The sequence below is a fragment of the Macrobrachium nipponense genome, chromosome 6, assembly GCF_015104395.2.
Source record: "Macrobrachium nipponense isolate FS-2020 chromosome 6, ASM1510439v2, whole genome shotgun sequence".
In the NCBI taxonomy this organism is placed as follows: domain Eukaryota; kingdom Metazoa; phylum Arthropoda; class Malacostraca; order Decapoda; family Palaemonidae; genus Macrobrachium; species Macrobrachium nipponense.
In genome coordinates, this window is record NC_061108.1 from 122,300,200 (window position 1) to 122,307,699 (window position 7,500).

Consider the following 7,500-nt stretch of genomic DNA (forward strand, 5'->3'; position numbering starts at 1 on the left):
AAAAAAGACAATTTTTCCTCGCTATTATTTCTTGGCCTTTCATTTTCACAAAGCTTTTATGTAACCAAAGGTCTGGGTCGGCCCTTTAACCTTGAAATTCTTCAAAAGAAAGAAAGAGAGAGAGAGAGAGAGAGAGAAGAGAGAGAGAGAGAGAGAGAGAGAGAGAATATTTTGACCGGAGGGTCGTCGTTGAGGTGGTCTGTAAAGATCAAGAGGTTATACGAGTTCGCAAGTTAAGGCGATTTGGGCAAATTACACGGCGTCGGTGATTTCAATGAAGGTATGCAAATGATCCGCGCCTCTTTTTTTAGGCGGTGTTGCGCTTTCTTACCGGATTAAAATGAGGGGATGGAAGTTGTTATTTGTGAGGTACGAGTCTGCTACAGGAATAAAACCATGACCAGGGTTTTAGGAGCAGGTATTAAATGTTATTTCCTCGATAGAAATACGTATCGTGGGGATCTTAAATCTTGAGAAAAGTAAAAATTATGTTTTTATATTCATACGCACACACACATGTTTATATATTATTTAATTGTTAAAGATTACAAGAATTTAGCATCATTTTACCCAACAACAATTTTGTACTCTAAAAGAGGGCGGTTTCGAGAAAGACGAATGACAGTCACATCCACGTTGACCTCATCATTCCTTGATTCATGGATGACACGCCTACACTTATGATATTGGAAAATGTTTGGATTGGTTAAAAATCTTTTAAGTACGATGCTGAAAGTTTTACATTTTATACACAACACACACACACACACATACATACATACATTTTATATATATATATATATATATATATATATATATATATATATATATATATATTATGTATATGTATGTGTGTGTGTGTATATATATGTCTACTAAAAGGATCCCATAAAAAAGCCAAAATATAGAAAGTAAACACTATATTTCAGAGACTGCTGTGTCTCTCTTTTCAGAGAGAAAACAGTCTGAATTATATTACTTACTTTCTATATTTTGGCGTTTTTGTGGGCTCCTTTTATTAGATGAAGTTTTGTTATAACAACATTTTTACCAGTCACATATATATGTATATATATACATATAGTATATAAAATAAGCAATGAATAATTTGTTAATCTTGAACGTAGGTTTATCGTTATTGACCTTTATTAAAGGGAATTCTGTTATGACAGAACATTTTTACCAGTCACATATATTTATATATATATTATATACATATAGGATAGGTTTATCGTTATTGCCCTTTATAAATTTAGTACATACATAGTATATGTGTGTGCCTGAATAAATGTGTATATCGGAGCTCTCTCTTATCAATAAGATAATATTTTCTTTTATCGCCTTCGTTATGACAGCTACCTTTGAATAGGTCGCGTAAAAGCCTTTTGATCAAACCGAACAAACCTACGCGCCCGATGCTCGTTCCCGGCAGCAAAAGTTGAAGGTCGAGCCAAAAGTGAAATTATGTCTCGAGGAGCGACGACGCCGTGGATTCGAAGAGACTTCGTGAGGAAGATGTAATCAGAGAACGAAAAATTATAATTCCTTGAGAGGGGTTCCGAATACCTGTGGTTGAGTTTTTTTTTTTTTTTTTTTTTTTTCTAATGTGAGCATGGTTTTGTTGTTTTCGTCTTCTCTCTCTCTCTCTCTCTCTGAAACGTGGTCTCATAATACTGAATAACGGCAGTGCCAGCTAGTGATCTCTCTGCGTCCTTCTTGATTTTGAGGTTTCATATCCTTTCTTATAAGTATTTCAGCTCCTGCTCTCTCTCTCTTATCCCTGAATTTAGGTGTGCTATCTAGCGATCTCTTCTTTACACTCACACACATACATTCATACGTACAGTTTTGAAGTCTCATGTTACGAGTTGTATTGAAATGTCCTATTTCTCTCTTCTCTCATATATATATATATATATATATATATATATATATATATATATATATATATATATATATATATATATATGTGGTTTTGATAAAACGCAAAAGGGCAGTCACTGCTATATTCAGCTACTTAGTAGTTAAGTCAAAGATAACCCTCTTGTACTGAAGAAGTCCGTAGCCTTACAGCCGCAGATCCCAAATCAATTACAACATTATTGCTGATCGTATTTTCCACGCTGTATATGTCTATTAAGTGAAGCATTTCCGTTAATCCACCACTCCCTGAATTTTAACGATTTTTTAGTTGCTGTCAATTAGTTCCACCAATATAGGTTCCGGAGGGTTGGGTTTATAGAGAGAGATGGCACCGAATTCGTTCGTAAACACACTCATTGAAAGGAAACTATCCTGGCTGATCTTGGAGCACTTGTGGCCAATGTAATTGGAACTAAATTAGAGGAAGACCTGATTTTCTCTCACGCTGGAGAAGTCGGTTTTCAAATTTCGCTTTAACATTAGGAATGAAATTGAAAGGTATTTTTAAAGGAATGGCAGAGAGAAGAAACCAAGGCAAATCATCTCTCGTAGGCTAAACCTATACTCAAGGTGGGATTCCCGTATCACACTTTCCGTTAGAGGGACGTATATTACGTTCTTGGAAATGTGCTTGAGGGCCTTGGGGAAGGGTTCACATGAGTTAGTGGATGGAAATCAGGTGTCTAAACACGTGTCTTTGTCTGCAATATTATTGTTATTATGGCTGCCAGACTTTGAAACTCTTCCTGCTTTCGTTTTCTCTGATTCAGTAACTTTACAATCTCCTTTCTTTGTTGTTATTATTTTTTTTCTTCACCGAGCATGGTAAACGCATTGGGTTTCCCATCTAAACGGCCTAGCCCTTTAAAATACACATTCTGAAGAAACCTAACTGGTGGTCAGCTTACTGGGTAGAATTCTGTATAGTATAATGACCAGCTCTATAGTATAATGACCAGATGTGAAAGAGATCAAACGATCAAAATAAGATGGGATAAAAGCCGGACACAAAAGATTGGGGATAAAGGAATAAGTACGAATAATTAACAACGAATTTGAAGCACATCTAACTTATGACGTCTTGGTAAACGGTAGTTACCATCTATTTAAACACACTAAGTTCGGGGTTATTTCGTAAGATATTCCTATAGTTTTTATAAGAACGCTAATATGATTTTTTGTATGTAATGTTCATTCCAAAAGGGTTAATTACTCTTTAGAACTCAGTTGGCCGCATGACCTTCTCGCATGGCAGCTATACAAATTCATCTTACAAGAAAGAAGAGTATCACAAACTGTTATTCTTCTTATTCAGAATTTGTAAATATTCATGTATAGAACAAACTTTTAAGACCATTAAGTTATAACATGAGCTTATGCTAAATAGATTGTCCATGCATAAAAAATAAGGAAAAATATCACTGTAATCTCATGCTAATAAACATTCAGAAAATTCTATGGCAACCTTAGTAATATATATATAAAATACACAGTAACATTTCGATATTGCACATTCAAACACAAAATATAAATAAATAAATAAATAAATAAAAAATAAAGGATACGCATGCGAACGTGAAGAAGATTTAGCAGGTAAATGCAAATGCCAGACATGGCATTAGCTGAAGAAAGGATTTTAAAATATTCCTAACACGCTCGAAGCTAATTTATGTTACCTCGCCGCCAGGGACAGCGGTGGAAAGTTCGTTGCGTATAAGTCATGCAGATTGCGTAAAATACTTTCAGTATTTCTCTCTCTCTCTCTCTCTCTCTCTCTCTCCCTGCGTAAAACACTATCCGTATTTCTCCCCCCCCCCCTTGCGTAAAACACACTCAGTATCCTCTCTCTCTCTCTCTCTGCGTAAAACACTTTTAGTATTCTCTCTTTCTCTCTTTGTCTTTCTAAATACGTGGAATTTCCGTGTTTCAGGCTTGCGTATATTACTGTGTGGCGAATGGTAGATATTTCTGTTATATTATTAGCGAAATCAAATGCGTATTACAATATTATGTTAAATGAAATAATTCAACATTTCACTAACACTTACGAACTTGATAGTAATAATCAAATGGGATGGTTCCAAATGCCGTCCTTGCGGGTACCAATTTGAGCAGCCCCGAAGTGTCCTTGGAAGGAGCATCTCTGTTGCCAAGGATCGTAGAAAGTTATGTACACGAAGTGAAAGAACCCGGATGGGAATGGCCACCACTCCTTGTTGGGAACGTTGAAGATGTTACTCAACATTCGAGAATCCTTGAATTGACGATCTCGGGAGTCCTTGAATTTGTAAGTAAGCCTCGACGCTCTGTTGTACTTAACGGGTGTTGTCGAAAAGTGGCCATTACTATCCAACTCTGACTAGAATCTTCATGTTTTTAACGATGGGGATTGTACGGCGTTTTTATGTCCTATGAAGTTGATTCGTGAGGATTTCTTAGCTGTAAAGTGTGTTATGGTTGTTGTAAATTCTCGTTCCTGGTGCTTCTTATTTAGATTTCTAAATTTCTTATATGCGTATAGTAGTTCTATTCATATTTTTAACTGGGCCTTTTTTTTTTTTTTAAATAGTTGTTGAAAGCTAAGTTTTTTGCTTTAGTGTGTTTTGGAATAAGAAAGTTCTCGATCTGAATATTTTGAATTCGGACATTTTATTCAGTTTCCCAGTTCCTCTTTGGACGGGTGGTTTTCGCGCTCGGCTACCAATCCGGTTGTCCGAAGTTCTATTCTCGGCGCGGCCAACGTGGAATCAGAGGAATTTATTTCTGGTGATAGAAATTCATTTCTCGGTATAATGTGGTTTCATTTCTCGGTATAAGGTGGTTCGGATCCCACAATAAAAGGTGACCAATTGGTTCCCAGCCACGTAAAAATATCTAATCCTTCGGGCCAGCCCTAGGAGAACTGTTAATCGGCTCAGTGGTCTGGTAATACTAAGATATACTTAAGTTTATTCAGTTTCCCGGTTTAGTTAACGCTCGCTGCGTTTACAAAAGCGTAGAGCAGTAATTCTAGGCCAACGGGATCTTTATTATAACGGACAAGAATAATTACCACTAGAGGGGTCGATGTTCCGACGTCGAGTGTAGACCGCGAATTACCCCTGACAGGCGACGATGATTCTTCACTACGCATTTTAAGAATTGAGACCCAGGAGGAATTTCCTGTTATTTTGAGGGCGGATGTGCGCGATTTATTAAACAAACAAACAGCGCCTCAGTGGCGTGATCGGTATGGTGTTGGCGCACCACCTTGCTGGCCGCGATTTCGATGATCGGGCATTCCACTGAGGGGTCAGAGATGTGTATTTCGGGTGATAGAAGTTCACTCTCGACGTGGTTCGGAAGTCACGTAAAGCCGTTGGTCCCGTTGCTGAATAACCACTGGTTCCGTGCAACGTAAAAACACCATACGAACAAACAAATAAACAAACAATTAAACAATCAAACAAATGTGGTTGGCTGTCAACTTATTAAGTTCCGCTGTGCAGGCTTTGATTTGAAAGTGACGATTTCTTATAGCTTAGATTTCCGTCTTTCGTCCCTGAATATATTTCAGTATAAGAGCTTAAATATTGCAGGAAAATGTAATGTATGATCGTATTTCGTGTGTATTTCAAATGAAAGTATTTGAATACCTGTAAGCCAGTATTCATATATCTCTCACTTTTTCAAAAAACTTAGGTGTAATGACTAGTCTCGATCCGTAAAATGCGCAGAACACTAATCATCTTTCGCAGTAAAGTTAAGGATGAATTTATTTATAAAAAATAAACTTGAAAACCTTGCACATCTTTTTGATCAAATTCCGAAGTAGCTTTGCCTACCGTATTGTAAATTCACAGGACTTTTTTTTTTGTCAGTTAAATTCTTGAGATTTTAATACTTTTCATATGGCGACGCCACATACCTGAGGGCTATTTTTATATCAGCCTGACCTTGCATGCCAGCTAATCATATCCTTTTTTAAAGGAAGGTCTGGTGACGATGCTATCTTGGCCCCTTAGGAAAGCCGGTTCGTCCATTCCTTCCTGCTCGCCCTTCTCCTCTCTTCCCCTTCCATCCTCTTCTTCTTCCTCTTTGTAGTCAGTCATCTCACTCACCCTCTCATCTCTTAATCACCGTCCCCCTTTTCTCCGCCTCCGCCCCGTCTAAGCCTCAAATGCCGTCTTTTTATCCCCACAATCTTCTTCCTCGAATCCTGTTTTGAACTAACCCTAAACTCAAATCCTCTGGCCAGATCCTGTCATTTCCTGGTGGTGATAATCGAAGGATCTGTGTTTGTATGGTGATGACTTCGCCGGTGAGGTTGTCAGAGGGACTAAAACTTTTGAAAATGACCCAAACTTTAGTGTCTTTAGTTTTTTTTTTTTTTTTTTTTTTTTTTCTAAGCCATGTATTGTGTGAGTTAGATCCCCAGATTTGGTTCTCTGTAAACGGTGTCCATCTTTTCGTCAGGCAGTCTGCGGAATGTTTTGTGGCACAAGGGGATATACTACCGTACTCTATTCGATTATTCCAATTGCTTCTTTAGCAATACTTTATGTGGGTTTGTCAAAATTCAAACGTGTTTTCCTATTTGACAATGTTATATCTGTCGTTTAGCTGTTTTGTCATTCTTCATTACGTTTAATTTTAATTGTTGTGTGCGTCTGTCATGTGTTTATTTCATTATTTATATATTTTTATGTCATAGTACGTACATATGTGTAAGGAATCCCGTCTGGTTTGAAATAATTATCTTGGGATTTTCTGTGTAGTTGGGTATTCCCTGATCGTCCATGACTTTTACCTAGTTTTGAACAATTTCCGGTGTCCATAGTATGTTTAATGCTAAGAAAATGGTCATATTTTCTTTCATCTGGTGGTGAACTTCATTATTGTCTCCCACAACACACTTTGCAATGTATTACCTGCGATTGTTTGTCTGCAGTTGGTTGAGCAGTTGTTTGTAATTCCATCAAGGAAGTTATTTTGTGTGTGTGTGTGTGTGTGTGTGTGTCGCTCGTCTGTATTTCTATAATCAGAATCACTTTCAAGTATTGAACAATTTTTAATGAAACCCCCTTTTTTTTCATACTGTCATCATGTGACTCCCGCTACATGATTTGGTGGTTATCAGTGAAGGTCTGACATTTTTTTCTCTGCGGAAGTCACGCAAAATCCTCAACGATATCCATCAAAAGTTATTGCATGAAGGAAGTCTTCCTGTGAAATTCTTCTGCCAAATTTCAACTTCCGTTCATCAGATATGTGTTATCAGTTTCTGTCTCTGTCCAGAAGATATCTCAAATTATATTTATTTCACAATGAGGACGATTTGGATACAACACCATTTTTAGTTCCATGGCTCTGGCTGAGGTGCTGTCTCTTCTTTACTTATGGAATTTGTACTTTAACGTATCGTATGTTATATTTATTTATTATATTTACTATAATTTATTACGAAGTTATCCAGTTGATTAATTGGACATACTTCAGTGCATACTTATCTTTGTTTTGTATATTTTACCCTTTTAGGATCATATAAAATCTCACAGGGGTGACCTTTGCGTCCCAATTGCTAATGCCCTGGACTCA

General features: G+C 37.1%; 2 protein-coding genes across 8 annotated transcripts in view; one reads left to right on the forward strand and one right to left on the reverse strand.

Moving 5' to 3' along the window:
• Positions 1 to 7,500, reverse strand: part of LOC135216090 (mucin-2-like) — a gene marked incomplete at its 3' end in the record, with an annotated part of 203,009 nt that overhangs the window by 65,000 nt on the left and 130,509 nt on the right.
• LOC135216094 (DNA oxidative demethylase ALKBH2-like) overlaps positions 1 to 7,500 on the forward strand; it is a 584,266-nt gene that overhangs the window by 3,983 nt on the left and 572,783 nt on the right.